A 23,454-nucleotide genomic window follows, 5' to 3' on the forward strand; every position below is an offset into this window, starting at 1 on the left:
TATATACAGGGTCTCACCGTGTTGGCCAGGCTGGTCACAAAGTCCTGACTTCAAGTGATCCGCCCACCTCAGCCTACCAAAATGCTGGGATGATGGGTGTAAGCCACTGCACCCAGCCAATAACCTCATTTTCTCTTTCCCTCTCTCTGTTCTATTTCTGGCACCCCCACAGTGGGTGTTCTTCTACTTGATGGTGTCCCACATGTTTCTTGGACCCTGTTTACTCTTCTTCAGTCCTCTTTCTTTCTGTTCCTCAGACTCAGTAATTTAAATTGTCTTATCTTCAAGTTTGTTGATTCCGTCTTCAGCCTGTTCAAATCTGCTTCTGAATCCCTCCATGAATTTTTCATTTCAGTTACTGTACTTTTCGGCTACAGAATTTCCTTTTGGTTCCTTCTTGTGTTCGCTATATTTTTATTGATATTTCCATTTTGTCCATAAATCATGTACCTGACTTTGTCTGCATCTTTCTTTTCTTTTTTTGACAAAGTTTTTTTTATTCCTCCTCCTCCTCTTTCTTCTTCCTCCTTGTCTTCTTCATCTTCCTCTTCCACATTTTTCTAGGCAACTTTAGCAGGTCGCTTTGTGCCATCAAACTTTCGTTTAGACTTAGAGTCAGAAACATCCTTCTCATAATTCTCCTTCAGCTTTGCCGCCTTAGTGATGTAAGTCTACTTTTCACTGTCATTTAACTTATTCCACATCTCACCCAGCTTTTTACCACATCTCCAGTAGAGATACTAGGGTTTGTGGATTTGGTGGGAGGAATTCTGAACAGAACAGGAATAATGCAGAGGATGGCCTTTTGGGGGCATTAGGAAATTTCTTCTTGCCTCCCTTAGCTGGTCTGTTATCCTCCATTTCCAGATCATAGCATACTTTATCTGCCTTTGCAATTTAATCAGATTTAGGGTTCTCTTTCCCATTGTCTTGCACCTCTCAGAGGACTTCTTGGGAAAATCTGCAAAACTGACAGGGACCTCTGGGTTTTTCTTCTATGTCCTTCTCTGTGCATCTACACAAAGAAGGCATAAGCAGACATCTTGCCCTTTGGTTTCTTGGGATCACGTTTAGCCATCCTGACTGTATTGTTCGCTAGTCTCTATCTGCATCTTTCTTTAGCTCTCTGAGCATTATTAATCAGACAAAATGCTTTGTCTAGTAAGTGTTAAAGACAAAGCCAGACAGGTGCAGTGGCTCACATCTGTAATCCCAGCACTTTGGGAGACTAAGGCAGGCAGATCACTTCAGGTCAGGAGTTCGAGACCAGTCTGGCCAACATGGTGAAACCCCGTCTCTACTAAAAACACAAAAATTAGCCAGACCTTGTGACAGTTGCCTGTAATCTCAGCTACTCAGGAGGCTGAGGTGGGAGAATCACTTGAACCCGGGAGGCAGAGGTTGCAGTGAGCCAAGATCATGTGACTGTACTCCAGCCTGGGCGACAGAGCGAGACTTTGTCCCAACAACAACAACAGCAATAACAACAAAAACAAAGCCTCAGAAAAGGCTGAATACATTTCAGGCCATTGTTACAATGTCTTTGTCTAGTAAGTTTGCCATGTGGTTCTTCCTTAGAGATGGTTTCTATATATTTTTTCCCTGTGAATGAACCCTACTTCCCTGTTTCTTTGTATGCCTGCGATTTTTTTGTTGAAAACAGAACTTTTGAATGTTGCAATATGGTAACTCTGCAAATCAGGTTCTCTTCTTTACCCATGAGCTCCTTCCTTCCTTCCTTCCTTCCTTCCTTGCTTTCTTTCTTTTTCTTTCCCCCTTCCTTCCTTCCTTCCTTCCTTCCTTCCTTCCTTCCTTCTTTGTTTGTTTCCTTTCTTTCCTTTCTTTCTTCTTTCTTTTTCTTTTTAAGACAGAATCTCACTCTATTGCCCAGGCTGGAGTGCAGTGGGACTATCATGGTTCACTGTAGCCTCCACCTCCTGGGCTCAAACAATCCTCTCATCTCAGCCTCCCACCCAGCCAATATTTTTTTTTTTTTTTTTTTTTGTAGAGACAGGTAGGTTGTCACCATGTTGCCCAGGCTGGTCTCAAACTCCTGGGCTCAAGCAATCTACCTGCCTCGGCCTCCCAAAGTTCTGAGATTACAGGTGTGAGCCGCCATGCCCAGCCTGTTTTTCTTTTTAAATTGTTGTTAGGTGTCTCTGTGCAGTGAATGAACTTGAGGTGTAAACTTGAGGTTGTCTCAGGTCTTTTCTGAGGCTTTGTCTTTCCAGGCATGAGTGGTGACTTTCTAAATTCTCTTGTATATGTGGTTGCTTTTGAATGTCCTAATCCTTAATTGTTTGGCCACTAAAAGGAGAAAGGGGAAAAATTAAGGGTAAAAAAATAAAAAGCAGGCCAGGTGTGGTGGCTCATGCCTGTAATCCCAGCACTTTGGGAGGCCAAGGTGGGCAGATCACGAGGTTAAGAGATCGAGACCATCCTGGCCAACATGGTGAAACCCTGTCTCTACTAAAAATACAAAAATTAGCTAGGTGTGGTGGTACCTGCCTATAGTCCCACCTACTCAGGAGGCTGAGTCAGGAGAATCACTTGAAGCCAGGAGGCAGAGATTGCAGTGAGCTGAGATCGTGCCACTGCACTCCAGTCTGGTGACAGAGTGAGACTCTGTCTCAAAAAATAAATAAATAAATGAATAAAAAGCAGAAAACCCTCAAAAACCAGTCTCTATCTCTTTAAATGCCCTGGAAGCTGCTTTAGCCAGTGGGGTTGTAACAGTGGCAGTCACCTCTGTGTCTGAACGTCTGCAATCAGAAGCAACAGCCAGTCATGAGAATACACATCTCGGCCGGGCGCCGTGGCTCACACCTGTAATCCCAGCACTTTGGGAGGCCGAGGTGGGCGGATCATGAAGGTCAGGAGTCCAAGACCAGCCTGGCCAACATGGTGAAACCCTGTCTCTACTAAAAATACAAAAATTAGCTGGGCGTGGTGGTGCACACCTGTAATCCCAGCTACTCTGGAAACTGAGGTGGGAGAATCACTTGAACCCGGGAGGCGGAGGTTGCAGTGAGCCGAGATGGCACCTCTGCACTCCAGCCTGGGTGACAGAGCAAGACTTCATCTTGGGAGAAAAACAAAAAAGAATACACATCTCCAGTATTTGGAGGACAAGGTTATATGCTAACCCTGGATGCTGCAAGCTATTCCAAGAATGACTGCATGTGGGGCTGAGGGGGTTGCGAACGAGTAGCCACTAACGTGAGTGGGAATGCGTGCCCACTATATCCAAAGAGAGGATATGGACTGAAATTAACCAGGATTTACATTCCAGCTGCTATGGTTTGGGTATTTGCCACTTTCCAAACTCATGTTGAAATTTGATTGCCATTTTAACAGTATTATGAGTTGGGAGGTTTAAGAGATGATTAGGGCCGCATGTGGTGACTCATACCTGTAATCTTAGCACTTTGGGAGGCTGAGGCAGGAGGATTGTTTGGGCCTAGGGGTTCAAGACCAGTCTAGGCAACATAAGGAGACCCCCTTGCTACAAAAAATAAAAATAAAAACAAAATAGCGGGGCATGGTGGCACATGCCAGCTACTCAGGAGGCTGAGGGATCTGTCGCCCCCATCTAGACAACAATCTGGCAGAATCTGTCTGATGCAACTATTTTGGAACTCTGATGGAGGGACAGGGGATCCTGGGAGGTTGAGGCTGCAGTGAGCTGTAATCAGGCCACTGCACTCCAGTCTGGGAGACAGAGCAAGACCCTGACTCTAAAAATAAAATTTTAAATAAAGAATAAAAAATTTAAAAATTAGCCAGATGTGGTGGTACACACCTGCAGTCCTAGCCACTCAGGAGGCTGAAGTGGGATGATTGCTTGAGCCTGGGATTTCAAGGCTGCAGGGAGCTATGATCATATCACTGCACACTAGCCTGGGTAACGAAGCAAAACCATGTCTCAAAAAATAAATAAAATAAAAATAAGAGATGATTATGCCACAAGAGTGGAGTGAATTAATTAATGCCATTGTCATGGGAATGCATTTATTATATTATGGGAGTGTGTTAATTATAAAACGGAGAAGGCTGGGCACAGTAACTCATACCTGTAATCCCAGTACTTCAGGAGGCCAAGGTGGGAGGATTGCCTGAGCTCAGGAGTTTAAGGCCAGCCTGGGCAACATAGTGAGATCCTGTCTCTACTAAAAATAATAAAACTAGCCAGGCATGGTGGCACATGCCTGCAGTCCCAGCTACTGGGGAGGTTGAAGTGGGAGGATTGCTTGAGCCCAGGAGATTGAGGCTGCAGTGAGCTATGATCATGCCACTGCACTCCAACCTGGGTGACAGAGTGAGACTCTGTCTCAAAAAAAAAAAAAAAAAAAAAAGGGGGAAGAGGTAGGCCCCCTTTTGCTCTCTCTTTCTCTCTCTCTCTTCTCTTTGCCTGTCTGCCATGGGCTGACACCATAAGAAGACCCTCAAGAAGAATGCCAGCTCATTGATCTTAGACTTCCCAGCCTCCAAAACTGTGAGCTGATGAATTTATTTTCTTGTAAACTAGCCAGTCTGTGGCATTTTGTTACAGCAGCACAAAAAGGAGTAAGACACAAGCCTTCCCCTGGAAGCTGCAAGCCTTCAGATGGACAGCAGAGTTCCAAAATAGTTGCATCAGACAGATTCTGCCAGATTCTTGTCTAGATGGGGCGACAGATTCCTGGCACTTTCTACCCTATCATCTTCTGTGCTATCACTGCTATGTAAATAATTCTTACAACTCAATAATAAAAAGACAACTCAATTAAAAATTGGACTGGCCGGGCACGGTGGCTAATGCCTGTAATCCCAGCACTTTGGGAGGCCCAGGCGGGTGGATCACCTGAGGTCGGGAGTTCGAGACCAGCCTGACCAACATGGAGAAATCTTGTCTTTACTAAAAATACAAAATTGGCCGGGCATGGTGGCACATGCCTATAATCCCAGCTACTAGGGAGGCTGAGGCAGGAGAATCACTTGAACCCGGGAGGCGGAGGTTGCAGTGAGCCAAGATTGTGCCATTGGACTCCAGCCTGGGCAACAAGAGTAAAACTCCATCTCAAAAAAAAAAAAAAAAAAATTGGGCTAAGCGTCTGTATACACATTTTTCCAAAGAAAACATACAAGCGGCAGGCTGGGTGCGGTGGCTCACACCAGTAATCCCAGCACTTTGGGAGACTGAGGCAGGTGGATTACTTCAGCTCAAGAGTTTGAGACAAGTCTAGCCAACATGGAGAAACTCTGTCTAAACTAAAAAAAAAAAAAAAGAAGAAGACTGTTCTCCAAGCTCTGCAACGCCCTCTATTGTCAATCAGGTTTCCATGTGTGTTGGTCTGCTTCAGAGTTTTTCTTGCTGGTTCACTGGACGATTTTTGTATTTGTGCACTAAAATCACACTGCCTTAATGACCGTACTTTATAATAAGTTTTGACAGGCAGTGAGGTAATTGTCCTGCCTTGTTCCTCTCCTTTTTTTTTTTTTTTTGAGACGGAGTCTCGCTCTGTCGCCCAGGCTGGAGTGCAGTGGCCGGATCTCAGCTCACTGCAAGCTCCGCCTCCCGAGTTCACACCATTCTCTCGCCTCAGCCTCCCGAGTAGCTGGGACTACAGGCGCCCGCCACCACGCCCGGCTAATTTTTTGTATTTTTAGTAGAGATGGGTTTTCACCGTTTTAGCCAGGATGGTCTTGATCTCCTGACCTTGTGATCCGCCCACCTCAGCCTCCCAAAGTGTTGGGTTACAGGCGTGAGCCACCGCGCCCGGCCTGTTCCTTTTCTTTAGGGGAGTTTTTGGCTATTCTCGTTCTTTTGTATTTCCATATAAATTTATTTTTTATTTGTTTTTTTGAGACAAGGTCTTGCTGTGTCCCCTGGGCTGCAGTGCAGTGGTACGATCTTGGCTCACTGCCACCTCAGCCTCCCGAGTTCAAGCGATTCTCCTACCTCAGCCTCAGGAGTAGCTGGGGTTACAGGTGTGCGCCACCACACTCATCTAATTTTTCTATTTTTAGTAGAGATGGGTTTTCACCATGTTGGCCAGGATGGTCTCGATCTCTTGACCTCACGGTCCACTCGCCTTGGCCTCCCAAAGTGCTGGGATTACCCCCGGCCCCTGCTTTGTATATTTTGAAGGTATTTTATTAGATGCATACAAGTTTTAAGTTATTATATCACCCAGGTAAATTAAACATTACTAGTGTATTTGTAAAGTGACACACTTTATTTCTAACAATGCATTTTGTCTTACAATCTATTTTGTGTGATATTAATATTGTTACAACAGTTTTCTTTTTATTAGTATTTGCTTGGCCTATCCTTTTCTATCTTTTTATTTCAGCTTTTCTGTGTTCTTAGGGCTTTAATGTGTCTCCTTTAACAGCATATAACTGAATTTTTATTTTTATTTTTATTTTCCAGGTTTTTTGTTTTGTTTTGTTTTGTTTTGTTTTGTTTTCTGAGATGGAGTCTCACTCTGTCACCCAGGCTGGAGTGCAATGGTATCATCTCAGCTCACTGCGAACTCTGCCTCCCAGATTCCAGTGATTCTCGAGCCTCAGCCTCCTGAGTAGCTGGGACTACAGGTGCCTGCCACCACACCCAGCTAATTTTTGTATTTTTAGTAGAGACGGGGTTTCACTATGTTGGCCAGGTGGTCTCAAACTCCTGACTTCGTGATCCGCCCGCCTCGGCCTCCCAAAGTGCTGGGATTACAGGCGTGAGCCACCATACCTGGCCCATTTTGCTTTGTTTTTTGAGACAGGATCTCACTCTGTCACCCAGGCTGGAGGGCAGTGGTGTGAACATTGCCCACTGCAGCCTCAACCTCCCAGGCTCAATGATCCTCCCACCTCAGCCTCCCGAGTAACTGGAACTCTAGGCACGTGCCACCATGCCCGGCTAATTATTTAATTTTTTTGTAGAGAGAGGTTTTTACCATGTTGCTCAGGCTGGTCTTAAACTCCTGGGCCCAAGTGATTCCCCCACCTTGGCTTTCCAAAGAGTTGGGATTACAGGATTGAGCCATTATGCTCAGCCTTGGATTTTGATGTTTTTAAAAAATTCCATAAGATAATCAGTCTCCTAGTCTTTTTTTTTTCTTTTTAATTTTATTTTTATTTTTTATTTTATTTATTTATTTTTTTTTTTTTTGAGACGGAGTCTCACTCTGTCGCCCAGGCTGGAGTGCAGTGGCTTGATCTCAGCTCACTGCAAGCTTCGCCTCCCGGGTTCACGCCATTCTCCTGCCTCAGCCTCCCGAGTAGCTGGGACTACAGGCGTCCGCCACATCGCCCAGCTAGTTTTTTGTATTTTTTAGTAGAGACGGGGTTTCACCGTGTTAACCAGGATGGTCTCGATCTCCTGACCTCGTGATCCACCCGTCTCGGCCTCCCAAAGTGCTGGGATTACAGGCTTGAGCCACTGTGCCCGGCCTCTTTTTAATTTTAAATAGAGATGGGGTTTCACTATGTTGCCCAGGCTGGTCTCCAACTTGTGGGCTCAGGTGATCCTGTCACCTCAGCCTCCCAGAGTGCTATGATTACAGGCGTGAACCACCACACCCAGCTTCCTACTCTTTTAACTGAGAAGTTTTATTCAATTTTATTATAATTGTCAAATTTTTGAGTTTTTACAATGTTATTTATGTTTTTTCTGAATTTTGTGTTTCTTTGTTCTCCTTTCCTGCCGTTTTTGGAGGGATGGATTGGCGGGATTTTGTTTGATGGTATGCTTATTTTCCCATTCGAGCTTGTTCTCCTTTCTGTTTTGGAATGTGTACTTCTATTTTCATTCTTTTAATGGTTGCCCTTGAAGTTTTACCATGCATATTTAATTTAGCAAAATCTAACTTTTTTCACATCAGAAGGTAATGTGTCAACGTCTTAACAAAGTTCAAAAGGGGCACATCTTACACGTGTTCGTGAACACCCAATTAGCACGCTCATGAACTACAAAAGGATCAAAATTCTGAATTTAAGCAACGTCTTAACCTTCCCTTCCCAACAATGCAAGGAGGGCCTTTCTTAGAACCCTTGTGAGACCAGAAACTACTCAGAGAGCATACTCTACCCAGGGCCTAATCACGCTGCTTACCACTCAGAGTGCCGAGTAAGCTGTCTTTGCAGAAAGCAGAGCTCCCAGCTTTCTCTCTGTCCTCGGTGTCATAAAATTTCACTCACCGGGACTGGGCACGGTAGCTCATGCCTGTAATCCCAGCCCTTTGGGCGGCTGAGGCGGGCAGATCATGAGGTCAGGAGATCAAGACCATCCTGGCTAACACGGTGAAACCCCGTCTTTAGTAAAAATACAAAAATTAGCCGGGCATGGTGGCACGTGCCTGTAGTCCCAGCTAGTTGGGAGGCTAAGGCAGGAGAATCACTTGAACCTGGGAGGTGGAGGTTGCAGTGAGCTGAGATCGCACCACTGAACTCCAGCCTGGGCGACAGAGCAAGACTCTGTCTCAAAAGAAAAGAAAAGAAAAGAAAAGAAAAGAAAAGAAAAGAAAAGAAAAGAAAAGAAAAGAAAAGAAAAGAAAAGAAAAGAAAAGAAAAGAAAAGAAAAGAAAAGAAAAGAAAGAAGGAAGGAAGGAAGGAAGGAAGGAAGGAAGGAAGGAAGGAAGGAAGGAAGGAAGGAAGGAAAAAGAAATTTCACTCATTGGGTTGGTCACTGGAGGTCATTTTTCAGCTTTGGAAAAGCTTTATTTATTATTTCTTTCACAATTTTCTTCCCTCCTTTTTCTCTCTTCTCTCTTTCTGTAATTCCTATTAATCTGTTTTCCCAAATGGCTGCACCATTTAACAATCTTACCAGCAGTGTATTTCTCTATATTTGGTCAACAGTTATATAGTATTATCTGGTGTTTTGATGATAGACATTCTCATGGGTGTGGAGTGAGATCTTATTGTGGTTTAGATGGCATTTCCTCATGGCTGATAATGCTGAGCATCTTTTCATATGCTTATTGGCCATTTGGTTGTCTTCTTTGTAGAAACATCTGTTCAGATTTTTCATCCACTTTTAATTTTTTTGTCTTTTTATTGTTGAGTTGTAAGATTTCCTTATGTATTCTAGATAGAAGTCCCTTAACAGATCCATGATGTGCAAAATTTTTATTCTCTTCTGTGGCTTCTTTTTTTACTTTCTTGGTAGTTTCCTTTAAAGCACAAAAGTTTTTCATTCTGATGATGTCCACTTTATCTACTTTGCTGTGGCTGCTGCATGTGCATTGTGTCATAGCTAAGAAACCATTGCCTAATGCAAGGTTGTGAAGACCTCCACCTACCTTTTTTCTGATAGTTTCATAATTTTAAGTCTCATATTTATGTCTTTAATCCACTTTGAGTTAATTTTTGTATATGATTTGAGATAGGAGTCCAAATTCATTCTTGTGAACGTGGCTATTCAGTTGTCACAGCACCATTTTGCTCCCAATTAAATTACGTTGGCGGCCAGGCATGGTGGCTCATGCTTGTAATCCCAGCACTTTGGGAGGCTGAGGCAGGCAGATCACAAGGTCAGGAGTTCGAGACCAGCCTGGCAAACACTGTGAAACCCCATCTCTACTAAAAATACAAAAATTAGTTGGGCATGGTGGCGGGCGCCTGTAATCCCAGCTACTCAAGGGGCTGAGGCAGAAGAATTGCTTGAACCTGGGAGACAGAGGTTGCAGTGAGCTGAGATCGTGCCATGGTACTCCAGCCTAGGCGACAGAGCTAGACTGTATCTCAAAAGCAACAAAAAACAAAACAAAACAAACAAACAAAAAAATTACCTTGGCACCTTCTCTAAAATCAATTGACTGCAAAAGTGAAGGTTTATGTCTGGGCTCAATGCTATTTCAGTGACTTATATGTCTATCCTTCTGCCAGTACCACATGGTCTTAATTACTACAGCGTTGGTAGTAAGTTTTGAAGTCAGAAAGTGTGACTCCTCCAACTCTGTTCTTTTTTTTTCCAAGGTTCTTTTGGCTATTCTGAGTCTCTTGAGTTACCATGTGAGTTTTAGGATTAATTTGTCAATTTCCACAAAGAAGTCAACTGGGATTTTAATAAGGATTGCATTGAATGTGTAACTCAATTTAGGAAGCATTGCTATGTTATCAATATTAAGTCCTTCTGATCCATAAACATGGGTGTCTCTCCGTATACTTAGGTCTTTAATTTTTTCAACAATATTTTGTAGTTTTAAAGTATAAATTTGGGCCGGGCGCGGTGGCTCAAGCCTGTAATCCCAGCACTTTGGGAGGCCGAGACGGGCGGATCACAAGGTCAGGAGATCGAGACCATCCTGGCTAACACGGTGAAACCCCGTCTCTACTAAAAAATACAAAAAAAAACTAGCCAGGCGAGGTGGCAGGCGCCTGTAGTCCCAGCTACTCGGGAGGCTGAGGCAGGAGAATGGCGTGAACCCGGGAGGCGGAGCTTGCAGTGAGCTGAGATCCGGCCACTGCACTCCAGCCCCGGCGACAGAGCGAGACTCCGTCTCAAAAAATAAAAAAAAAAATTTTAAAAAGTATAAATTTGCACTTCTTTTTTTATTTTAGACGGAATCTCGCTCTGTTAGCCAGGCTGGAGTGCAGTGGCGCAATCACGGCTCACTGCAAGCTCCACCTTCCGGGTTCACATCATTCTCTTGCCTCAGCCTCCCGAGTAGCTGGGACTACAGGCGCCGCCACCACGGCCGGCAAATTTTTTGTATTTTTGGTAGAAAAGTGGTTTCACCGTGTTAGCCAGGGTGGTCTCGATCTCCTGACCACATGATCCACCCGCCTCGGCCTCCCAGAGTGCTGGGATTATAGGCGTGAGCCACCACTCCCAGCCAAATTTGCACTTCTTTTGTTAAATCTATTTCTATGTATTTTATTATTTTTGATGATCTTATAAATAACATTTTTAAAATTTCTTTTTCAGTTTGCTTATTGCCACTACATAGAAATATAATTGATTTTCAGTTGGGCATGATGACTCACACCTGGAATCCCAGCACTTTGGGAGGCTGAGGTGGGTGGATCACTTGAGGCCAGGAGTTTGAGACCAGCCTGACCAACATGGTGAAACCCTGTCTCTACTAAAAATACAAAAATTAGCCACCTGTGGTGGCACACACCTATAATCCCAGCTACTTGGAAGGCTGAGGCACGAGGATCACTTGAACCAGAGGGGCGGAGGTTGTGGTGAACCAAGTTCATGCCACTGCCCTCCAGCCTAGGCTACAGAGTGAGACTCCATCTCAAAAAAAAAAAAAAGAAAGAAAGAAAGGAAGAAATATAATTGGGCCAGGTATGGTGGCTCACGCCTGTAATCCCAGCACTTTGGGAGGCCAAGGAGCATGGATCACTTGAGGTCAGGAGTCAAAATCACCCTGGCCAACATGGTGAAACCCCGATTCTAGTAGAAATACAAAAATTAGGTGTGGTGGCAGGCCCCTGTAGTCCCAGCTACTTGGGAGGCTGAGGCAGGAGAATCGCTTGAACTTGGGAGGTGGAGGTTGCAGTGAGCCAAGACTGTACCACTGCACTCCAGTTCAGGCAACAGAGTGAGACTCCATCTCAAAAAAAAAGAAAGAAAAAAAAAAAGATAGATATATATATATATATAATTAATTTTTGTATATTGATCTTGTAGCCTGCAACCTTGCTCAATTTGTTCATTAATTCTTAGTTTTTTACTGGATTTCTTAGTATTCCCCCCCCCGCCTTTTTTTTTTTTTTTTTGAGATGGAGTCTCGCTCTGTTGCTCAGGCTGTAGTGCAATGGCGCAATCTTGGCTCACTGCAATCTCCGCCTCCTGGGTTCAAGTGATTCTCCTGTCTCAGCCTCCCAAGTAGCTGGAATTACAAGTGCATACCACTACACCCAGCTATTTTTTTTTTTTTTTTTTTTTTGTATTTTTAGTAGAAATGGGGTTTCGCCATGTTGGCCAGGCTGGTCTCAAACTCCTGACCTCAGGTGATCCACCCACCTCTGCCTCCCAAAGTGCTGGGATTACAGGCATGAGCCACCACGCCTGGCTGGATTTCTTAGCCAGGTTTTGCAGGATCATGACATCTGCAAATAGAGATAGTTTTCCTTTACAGTCTGAATGCCTTTTATTTTCTTACCTAATTGTCCTAGCTAGAACCTCCAGTACAATGTTCAGTAGAAACGCCAAGAGCAAACATCTTTGTCTTGTTCATGATATTAGGAAGAAAGCATTCAGTCTTTCACCATAGTTACCTTTTTTTTTTTTTTCCTTGAGACTGAGTCTCACTCCGTCACCCGGGTTGGAGTGCAATGGCATGATCTTGGCTCACTGCACCCTTTGCCTCCCCAGTTCAAGCAATTCTCATGCCTCAGCCTCCTGAGTAACTGGGATTACAGATGGGCACCACCGTGCCCAGCTAATTTTTGTATTTTCAATAGAGACGGGGTTTCGCCACTTTGGCCAGGTTGGTTTCGAACTCCTGACCTCAGGTGATCCACCTACCTCGGCCTCCCAAAGTGCTGGGATTACGGGTGTGAGCCACCTCGCCTGGCCCATAGTTGCCCTTTATACAAAGTTCCTTTCTATTCCTGGTTTTTTAAGGGTGGTTTTTTGTTTTTATCGTGAAATTGTCTTGGGGCCAGGTATGGTGCCTCACACCTATAATCTCAGCACTTTGGGAAGCTGAGGTTGGAGAATCACTTGAGGCCCGGAGTTCGAGACTAGCCTGGGCAACATAGCAAGACCCCATTTCTAATTTAAAAAAATTGTTTTTAAAGAATGAGCCAGGTGTGGTGGTGCATGGCTGTATTCCTAGCTACTCAGGAAGCTGAGGCAAGATGGTTGATTGAATCCAGGAGTTCGAGGCTACAGTGAGGTATGCCTGTGCCACTGTACTATTATAGCCTGGGCAACAGAGCTAGACCCTGTCTCTAAAAAAAGTGTTGCATGGCCGGGCATGGTGGCTCACGCCTGTAATCCCAGCACTTTGAGAGGCCAAGGCAGGCAGATCTCCTGATGCCGGGAGTTCGAGACCAACCCGGGCAACATGGTGAAACCCCGTCTCTACTGAAAATACAAAAATTAGCCAGTCATGATGTCATGTGCCTGTAATTGCAGCTGCTTGAGAGGCTGAGGCATGAGAACCCCCACCTGGGAGGTGGAGGCTGCAGTGAGCCAGGATCCCGCCAATCCTGCCCCTGCACTCCAGCCTGGGCAACAAGAGCAAAAAACCCCACCTCAAAAAAAAAAAGGTGTTCCATTTTGTCAAATGCTTTTTCTGTGCCTATTGATATGATTATATTGTTTTTGGTCGGGCGCAGTGGCTCACATTTGTAATCCCAGCACTTTGGGAGGCTGAAGTGGGCGGATCACCTGAGGTCAGGAGTTTGAGACCAGCATGACCAACACGGTGAAACCCTGTCTCTACTAAAAATACAAAAAGTTAGCCAGGTGTGGTGGCAGGTGCCTGTAATCCCAGTTACTCAGGAGGCTGAGGCAGGAGAATTACTTGAACCTGGGAGGTGGAGGTTGCAGTGAGCCGAGATCGCGCCACTACACCCCAGCCTAGGTGACAAGAGCGAAACTCTGGCTCAAAACAAAACAAAATAAACAAACAAACAAAAAACAGAGTCAGGAATGACAGTGTGCTGCTCAGAGCCAGGCCTCAGGAGTGGAAGACAGTGGCACCATCACACATACAGACACACACACACACACACACACACACACACACTCACACACTAAGTCCTTTTCCCATTTCAACCCTAAAATTGTAATTTTTAAAATAACATGCTTATAAAAATAGGATCTCCTCCAAGTAGGTTTCTGTTAAAAGCAGGGGTTTTTGGAAGTTTGGGGGTGTTGTTCTTTATAGATTTTTGTTTTGTTTTGTTTTGTTGCTTTAGGTGTAGATTGGAGGATTTGCTTTAACAGAGTATCTTCTTGGCTTTACGGCTAAAATAGCCAGTTCCTGCTTATTAATACTCAAACACATCAATTATTCATCTGCAGTTGGGTATATTATATACGCCGAGTCATCCATCCTCCTGCCCTCTTTGTTAAAGGAGGCTTTGAGGCCAGCAGCCCCACGGGGAAGGCGTGTAGTTGGGACTCAGGGCTGACTCAGAGGGCCAGCCCTGGCCAGCTCATGTCTGAGGTCACATCCGAGGGAGAGGAGGCAGCAGAGCTGAGTGAACAGAATCTTGTTCTAACAACTTCCCAGGTTCCATGCTGCCTTGCCATGCCCAGCTCCTGAGCTGTCCATGTGAGGTCAGGGATTTGTCAAGATGAAGGGCTAGGCCTTTGAGGGTTTTGCTCTTTCAACTTGCTTCTTGCCCTTGACCTGCAATTATACTAGCAGCAGTTTCCATATGCAATGGTGACAGCTGATGTGTACTGGGGGAAATGATGGAGAATCAGAACCATTGTAATCCTCAGATGGGGAAGCTCAAGTTCAAGGTGGGCAGGAAGGCCACAGGCAAGGCCATTTGGCAGCCAAGTGCAAAGTCAGGGTGGAATCTCCATCTCCTGGCGACCATCCCCCATCAGCCTCCTGCATGGAATCCATAATGAGGGCCAGAACAGTGGAGGGTCTGCTGTTAGCTATGCCCTGGTGCACGGACTCCCAGGTAAAACCAGATCCACAGGGGAGAAGGGAGTAAGCATTATTTATTTATTTATTATTTGAGATGGAGTCTAGCTCTGTCACCCACGCTGGAGTGCAGTGGCATCATCTCGGTTCACTGCAACTTCTGCCTCCCCAGCTCAAGCCATTCTTGTGCCTCAGCCTCCCGAGTAGCTGGGACTACAGGCGTGCCACCACGCCCTGCTAATTTTTGTATTTTTAGTAGAGATGGGGTTTCACCATGTTGCCCAAGCTGGTCTCAAACTCCTGGACTCAAGCGATCTGCCTTCCTCAGCCTCCCAAAGTGCTGGGATTACAGGCATAAGCCACTGTACCCAGCCACCACTATCCTGATTTTTGTGTTTTTCATCCCCTTGTGTTTTTTTCAATAGTTTCATTCTATACATTTGCATCTTTAAACAGCATGTTGTTTGGTTTTGCACGTTTTCATTTCTGAATCACGCTATGTGTATTCTAAGAATTGCTTTGGTTTTTTAAATAATATATTGAGATTATGATACTGAGATGCATTCACGTTGTTGTATGTAGCTGTAAAAAGTATTCTTTCTGTTATATACTATTTCTTTGTGCGAATATGCCATTTTCTGTATTCATACAGATAATGGACATTTGAATTGTTTCCAGTGTGTTTCTGTAACAAACTGTAGTGCTATGATTATTCTTATACATGTTCCCGTGCATATGTTTGAGAGTTTTTTTTGTTTTAGAAACCGATGTTTATTCTCCATCAACCTTATTTTCATGTTGCTGAAGAGCCCGTGCAAAAACAGCTTAAGACTATGCCGTGGTTGCTTCTACCCATTCAGTGGCCTGAGCAGTGGGAGCTGCAGACCAGTTTTTAGTGGCAGGCTGAGCCCTCCAGTCTTCAGTAGGGAACTGCTGAATAGGCACAGAGGGTACCTGCACGCTGCCAGACCAGTCTGCAACCTCAGGCTGAATAGCAGTGAACTCGGGAGCTGGAGCAGTCCATTCACCCTGAAATTCCTCCTTGGTCACAGCCTTTTCAGCAGCAGCCTGCTCTTCTTTTTCAATCTCTTCAGGATCGCTGTAGGAGTAGAGGTCAGGCATGACCTCCCACGGGAAATGGTGTCACGCATGCGCAGAACTTCCCGAGCCAGCATCCACCATATTAAACCCAATGAGGGAGCTCCCTTATTGTCACATGGGATGGCAATGTCCCCATAGCACAGAGGAGAATCTGTGTTACGAGCAATGGTAGGTAGGTTAACATAAGATGCCTCCCAGAGGGGCTGGTGGTCAGCCCTGGGGTCAGTAACCACGAGAAGCCGTGGCTCCCGGAAGGCTGCCTGGATCTGGTTAGTGAAGGTTCCAGGAGTGAAGCGGCCAGCCATTGGAGTGGCTCCAGTGGCAGCAGCAAACTTCAGCACGGCCCTCTGGCCAGTATTCCTGGAGGATATGGCACTAACATCAGCAGGGTTTTCAATGGCAACAATGGCACGAGCTGCCAGCAGAAGTTTCTCCCAGGTCCTCCCACAGATTTATGATGTAGATGCCATCACTTTTCCTTTTGTAGATGTACTGTTTCATCTGGAAGTCAAGACTGGTGCCACCTAAGTAGGTTCCTGCTGCAAGGAACTTAAGGACATGCTCCTCCTTCATTTGCAGGACATCAAGAGCTCCAGACCTTGTGAAAGTTTGCCTTTAAGTTACAATGGGAATCCAGGACAATGCTGTATGGACCCCTCTATGGGTAGCGCGGAAAGCGGGAGTTGCTTTTTTTTTTTTTTTTTGAGATGGAATCTTACTCTGTCACCCAGGCTGGAGTGCAGTGGTGCCTTCTCGGGTCACTGCAGCCTCCGCCTCCGAGGTTCAAGTGATTCTGCCTCAGCCTCTCAAGAAGCTGGGATTACAGATGCAGGCCGCCACGCCCAGCTAATTTTTTTGTATTTTCAGTAGAGAAAGGGTTTCAACATGTTGGCCAGGCTGGTCTTGAACTCCTGACCTCAGGTCATCCACTGCCTCAGCCTCCCAAAGTGCTGAGGTTACAGGCGTGAGCCACTGTGCACAGCTGAGAGTTTTTTTAGGGTAAATATTTTGGGTGGAATTGCTCAGCTGTAGGGGCCATACAACTTCAACTTTAATTGCTGATTGTTGTCCAAAATGCCAATTTTACTGGCTTTTGCCAAATAAGTTTTGGCTTTGTTGATTATGTGATCTTTGCATTGTGCTTCATTATCTTCTGCTCTTACCTTGAACTTACACTCCCAAGCAGGGTCTAAGAGTGCCCGTTGAAGCCAGGTGCAGCAGCTCATGCCTGTAACACCAACACTTTGGGAGGCTGAGGCCGAGGATTGCTCAAGTCCAGGAGTTTGAGACCAGCCTGGGAAACATAGTGAGATCTCGTCTCTACAAAAAATAATCTTTTTTTTTTTTTTTTTTTTTTTTTTAGAGACGGAATCTCGCTCGGTCGCCCAGCCTGGAGTGCAGTGGTGCGATCTCGGCTCACTGCAAGCTCCGCCTCCCGGGTTCACGCCATTCTCCTGCCTCGGCTTCCCAAGTAGCTGGGACTACAGGCGCCTGCCACCACGCCCGGCTTATTTTTTGTATTTTTTAGTAGAGACAGGGTTTCACTGTGTTACCCAGGATGGTCTCGATCTCCTGACCTCGTGATCCGCCCTCCTTGGCCTCCCAAAGTGCTGGGATTACAGGTGTGAGCCACCGTGCCTGGCCCAAAAAATAATTTTTAAAAAATTAGCCAGGTATGATGGCTCATGCCCATAGTGCTAGTTACTTGAAGGTTGAGACAGGAAGATCGCTGGAGCCTAGGAGTCCAAGGCTGCAGTGAGCTATAATCATGCCATTGCACTCCAGCCTGGGTAACAGAGTGGGACCCTGTCTAAAAGACGACAAAATTTCCCATTGTTCCACATTCTCAGCAGCACTTGCTGTTGTCAGACTTTTTCCTTTTTGCCAATCTGGTGGCCGGTACATGGTAATTTATTATGCTCTGTGTGCTATAAATTATTTGTGTCCACCCAAATTCATATGTTGAAAACTGAACCCCGACTGGGCACAGTGGTTCAGGCCTGTAAACCCAGCACTAGGATGTTCAGATTGGAGGATCGCTTGAGTCCAGGAGTTCGAGACCAGCCTGGGCAACATGGTAGAAACCCATCTCTACAAAAAATTTAAAAAAAAAATTGCTGGAAATGCTGGTGAGTGCCTGTAGTTCCAGCTGCCTGGGAGGCTGGGATGGGAGGATCACCTGAGCCTGGGAGATTGAGGCTGCAGTGATCCATGATAGTACCACTGTACTCCAGCCTGGGCGACAGGGTGAGACTCTGTCTCAAAAAAAGAAAACTAAACCCCAGAGTTTGATGGTATTGGGAGGTGAGGCCTTTGGAAGGTGATGAGGTCATGAGGGTGGAGTCCTTCCAGAAAAGAGCGCCAAAGAGCTCATTCGCCCCTTCTGCCACGTGAGTGCACAGTGAGATGATAGCTGTCCATCTGTGAACGCAAAGCCAGCCCTCAGCAGACACCGTATCTGCCAGGGCCTTGATCTTGGATTTCCCAGCCTCCAGAACTGTGGTGAATACATTTTTCCTGTTTTTAAGCCAGCCCGCAGACTGGAGTCTAAGGGCGCTGCTTTCTGCCTGTGAGCTTGAGAAAACCTCTTGTGCTTCTGAATCTCCAAGTCCTTGCCTGCAAAGCAGAGGCCATGATAAAAACCCTAACACCTTATCTGGCATTGCAGGATCCCTTACCAAGGGCTTCTACGTCTCCTATTTTGTTATAGCTTCCAGAATGGACTGAGATAGCTTGCATTTGCAATCACAGATGACTTTAAGTATTTGTTCTTATTATTTACCAACCCCCAAGTGCCTGTTGTTGTCTTTTGCCTGTATTTCTATTGGGTTGTTGATCTTATTAAATTATAGATCTTTCTTTCTTTCTTTCTTTTCTTTTTTTGTGATCGAGTTTTGCTCTTTTTGCCCAGGCTGGAGTGCAATGGCACGATCTCAGCTCACTGCAACCTCTGCCTGCCGGGTTCAAGTGATTCTCCTGCCTCAGCCTCCCAAGTAGCTGGGATTACAGGTGTGCACCACCACGCTGGCTAATTTTGTATTTTTAATAGAGGTGGGGTTTCACCATGTTGGGCAGGCTGGTCTCGAACTCCTGACCTCAGGTGATCCGGCCTCCCAAAGTGCTGGGATTACAGGTGTGAGCCACCATAGCCAGCCAATTATAGACTTTTCTTATATGGTATGGATTTAAATCCTTATCAGTTATAACTTCTCCCAGTTTGAGGCTTGCATTTTTACCTTCTTTATAGTGTTTTTGAAAAATGTAAACTGTTAAAAGCTTTAACTCTGTATCCCTTTGCAACTTTTTATTTTGCACTATGTGTACTGATGACCAAAAGAAAAAAATGAAATTTGAGCCCGGACATGGTGGCTCACGCCTGGAACCCCAGCACTATGGGAGGTCGAGGCGGGTGGATCACAAGGTCAGGAGATTGAGACCATCCTGGCTAACACGGTGAAACCCCATCTCTACTAAAAATACAAAAAATTAGCCGGGCGCGGTGGCGGGCGCCTGTAGTCCCAGCTACTCAGGAGGCTGAGGCAGGAGAATGGCGTAAATCCGGGAGGCGGAGCTTGCAGTGAGCCTAGATCGCACCGCCGCACTCCAGCCTGGGCGACAGAGTGAGACTCTGTCTCAAAAAAAAAAAAAAAAAAAAAAAAAAAAAAATTGAATTAAAACCAAAGAGCTTAGTCTGTATCACCCTCCCCTGATTAAATTTTTAAATTACAGTTCTTCTGTCCTGAAATTATATTATCCATGAGTTCTGCTATGTGTGTCCTGTGACCTGAGAGTGGGCAAGAACTTTCTCTGTTCACAGTTATGTCCTCAATGCTTCAAACATAGCTTTGCCCAAAGTAGGTGCTCAATAAACACTGTGGATGGAAGGAACAAAGGAAGGAGAGAGGAGTAGGGGGGCAGCCACCAAAGGCTGATGTGGCTTTTTATGACTCCACCCAATGAGGGCCAAATGACTCCAAGGATAGGGCAGCAGCCTAAGTAATGGAGGAAACGGTCTTTCCTCAAGCAGAGCTTAGACTTTACTGTCTTGGGAAAACCTGTTTGTATTTGGGAGATGTGCTTACTTTAATAGGTCAACCCTACAATAATGGGCAGGTCTGAGGCTCCAGGAGTGCTGGGGTAGTCTATTCACCCACTCATTCCTTCTCTCTATCCTTTTTTGCCCACCTGTCTTTGCAGCCCATGGATGTCAGAGCCAGCAGACTGGAGTCTAAGGGCACTGTGTTCTGCCCGTGAGCTTGAGAAAGCCTCTTGCCCTTCTGAATCTCCAAGTCCTTGCCTGCAAAGCAGAGGCAATGATAAAAACACTAGCACCTTATCTGGTGTTGCAGGATCCCTTACCAAGGGCTTCTGTATCTCCTATCGTGAACTCAGTACTCAGTGAGGTAGGCAAAACCAGAGGAGGAAACCGGGGAGGAGGAGTGAGTCTCTAACTCCCCACCCTGTGTGGATAAGCCTTGATCTGTGTTCTACAGACTCTGAGCTCTGAGCTCCTCTCGGGGGCAGAGGTGGGAAGGGCAGCCCCCCAGGAGGTGGTGAGTCCTCTGAGCTTTGGAAGGGTGGACTCTGCACCTGCTGTGCTGGTGCTTTCTGGGAATTTCCTCCATGGACCCCCAGAGCAACTGTGAGAGGTAGCTATTACCATTCCCATTTGACTGGTTCAGAAACTGTGCCTCAGAGACATGAAGTCACTTGCCCAAGGTCCCCCAGCATTCAGGGTCATAGCCAGAGTTCGAACTCCAAAGCCCTTGCCTCTCCCTCACCTCTGTGGTCTCCCTAGACCTTTAGATATAGTTCCAGACAGTGGATTTTCCCAGCTCACAGCAGAGTGCGTCATGGGACAGGGCAGGCTCCAGAGGGCTACGCTACCAGAATCTGGTAATGACAACTGCGTACGTGTGTGTGAGAGGCGACTGACAGATCCAGATGGGGACTGACCAATCTAGAACTAGATAGGGATCAATCATCTTCAGCAGATCTGAGAGCTGGAGAATTACTGCAGGGACAAATGGCCCTTTCCCTCCTGCATCCCCCAGGGCCATCTCCACACTGTGGTGAAGCATGGGACGTGGTAAAGGGACACCTTCGAGCTGTGGGAAAAGCTGACACGACTTTCCAGAATAGTGTGTTTAGCAAGGCGGGGGCGCCTATGTTCTCCCCGAGAGGCGTTCCATCCAGAGCTATCTGGGAAGGCTGAGGTACCAGAAGCCAGAAGGTGGAAAATCACTGATGCATCTCCACTGAGTTTTCAACGGGGCCCTACACTGACCTAAGTACAGGAGGTTTGAGGGCTCTCCACTCACCAGGAATGAAAGGATCGATTGCAGAGTTTCGGCCTTGGAGCCCAGTCCTGGCTCTCCCTTTGCTTGCTCCTGACATTGGACGAGTTACAGCCCTTCCTGAGTCTCGGTCAGTCGCCTCTCACTTGCCCATTGACGTCTCACAGGCTGTAGAAGAGTTGGGGGTCCTAGCATAGGTGTCTTGTGCCAGGTACAGAGCTGGAGTTCAATAAATGTACTGTGACCTCAGCAGGAAAAGCCAAGGAGGGGCGGGCCACACTAGGGGCTGGTCTGCAGAGTCTTCAGGGAAGAAGCGAGGACGAGGACAAGGACCCGGGATGAGGACAGGACGAGAGGATGGCTGCATAACAGCAAGGAGGCTTTGGGCAGGCAGGGGAGGCTTTCCAAGTGTGTGAATAGCAGGAACACAATCTTGGAAGTGAGAATTCCTGGGGTGCCTTCTGGGCCTTGAAGCAGGGCTCACAGAGGGCAACAGGACCCTGGTGGGGTGAAGAAGGGGACTGGAGAGGTAAATTAAAAGAATAGCAGCTTGTCTGCCCTCATCCCCGATGTGGGGGGCAGCAGCCTGGCATGGAGTCCAAATGGACCTCATATTTCCCAAAGACTCAAAGCATCTGGGGCCTACCTGGAGTGTCCCAGGAACACCTACTGCCCAGCCCGTCCTCTTTCCCCTGCCACCAGGCATGATGACCCTAATGTCTCAATTATCACACTCTGCTTTTCTCCATCTCTGTGGCTTTACATATTCTCAGTGTTCAGCTCTTGGTCTGCAACATATCTGCATACACACACACACACACACACACACACACACACACACACACTGAGGAATGGCTCCTGGGTCCCAGTAGTTCCCACTCTCTGGTAGAGGAGTTGTGTTTGTGAGGGTTGTGATGGGGCGATGAGCCTGCAGCAGCCTTTCCACGCCCGTCCAAACTAGATGTGGTGCAGAATGCATGGGCCTGTGGGTCAGGAGATGTGACACTTAGCATGATAGTACCGGTTAGGATCACGCAGGGCTGCAAGTAAATCACAACCCAACTGTAGTGGGTGCAACAAGAAGTGCTTATTTTTTTGCATAAGAAGTCAGGAGGATGGCAATCTCACTGCTAGTGCAGGTACTTGAAGCTGCCGTCAGGGACCCAGATACTTTCTGGTGCTGGTGTGTGTGGGGGGCGTCTGCTGGGGCTTGGGAGATTTGGGTCCCCATTCTGGCCCTGTTGCAAACTAGTTGTGCAGTTTCAGACAAAGCTTCTGAAGCTTTCACTTCATCTCTTTGTTTGTTTTTAAAATTGCGGGCTGAGTATGGTGGCTCCTGCCTGTAATCCCAGCACTTTGGGAGGCTGAGGCGGGAGCCTTGCTTGAGGCGTGGAGTTCGAGACCAGCCAGGCAAAATGGCAAACCCTCATCTGCACCAAAAAAAAAAAAAAAAAAAATTAGCCGGGCATGGTGGTACACGCCTGTGGACCCAGCTACTTGGGGAACTAAGGCAGGAGGATCACTTGAGCCCCGAAGGTTGAGGCTACAGTGAGCTGTGATTGTGCCACTGCACTCCAGCCTGGATGACAAAGTGAGGCCCTATCTCAAAAACGAATACATAAAATTGTGGTAAAAACATGTAACATAAAACCATCTTAATCATCTCCACCATTTTTAAGTGTATAGTTTAGTGGCATTGAGTACATTCACACGGTTGTGCAATCTGTCGTCATGTCTCTTTTCTTTCCAAAAGGAAACTCTGCCCATTAAGCAGGAACTCTCTATTTCCTTCTCCCCACTGGCACCACCATTCTACTCTCTGTCTGAATCCATTTGACTGCTCCAGGTACCTCATAGAAGAGGGACCATACAGAATTTGTCCTTTTGTGTTTGGCTTATTTCACGCATCATAATGTCCTCAAGGTTCATCTATGTTGTAGCTAATGTCAGAATTTCCCCTCTTTTTAAGGTCGAATAATATTCCATTGTATGGACGTACCACACTTTGTTTAGCCATTCATCTATGGATGGACACTTGGTTTGCTTTCACATTTTAGCTATTGTGAATAATGCTGCCATGAGCATGAGTCTCCAGCTGTTTCCTTGAGACTGTGTTTTCAATTCTTTTGGGTATCTACCTAGAAGTGGGATTACTAGATCACATGGTAATTCTATTTCTAATTTTTTTCAGAAACATAATACTGTTTTCCACAGACGCTGTACCATTTTACATCCCCAGCAACCATGCACAGTTTCCAATTTCTCCATGTTCTTGCCAAAATTTGTTATTTTCTGTTTTTTTGCTAGTAGCTATCCTAATGGCTAAGAGGTGGCATGTCGCCTCTTTTTTTTTTTTTTGAGACGGAGTCTCGCTCTGTCGCCAGTGCTGGAGTGCAGTGGCTTGATCTCAGCTCACTGCAAGCTCCGCCTCCCGGGTTTACGCCATTCTCCTGCCTCAGCCTCCCGAGTAGCTGGGACTACAGGCGCCTGCCACCTCACCCGGCTAG

At 46.2% G+C, this 23,454-nt stretch overlaps 1 non-coding gene and 1 pseudogene across 1 annotated transcript; both read right to left on the minus strand.

The window, feature by feature from the left end:
* Positions 1 to 7,853: 7,853 nt before the first annotated feature.
* LOC114680054 (small nucleolar RNA U13) lies at positions 7,854 to 7,956 on the minus strand. Its single transcript, XR_003732128.1, has one exon. It is a non-coding gene; the product is annotated as a small nucleolar RNA U13 (small nucleolar RNA).
* Positions 7,957 to 15,380: 7,424 nt separating this feature from the next.
* Positions 15,381 to 16,228, minus strand: LOC695116 (small ribosomal subunit protein uS2 pseudogene; annotated as a pseudogene).
* Between the last annotated feature and the right edge of the window lie 7,226 nt (positions 16,229 to 23,454).

The sequence above is a fragment of the Macaca mulatta genome, chromosome 7 (genome assembly GCF_049350105.2).
Source record: "Macaca mulatta isolate MMU2019108-1 chromosome 7, T2T-MMU8v2.0, whole genome shotgun sequence".
Lineage (NCBI taxonomy): Eukaryota > Metazoa > Chordata > Mammalia > Primates > Cercopithecidae > Macaca > Macaca mulatta.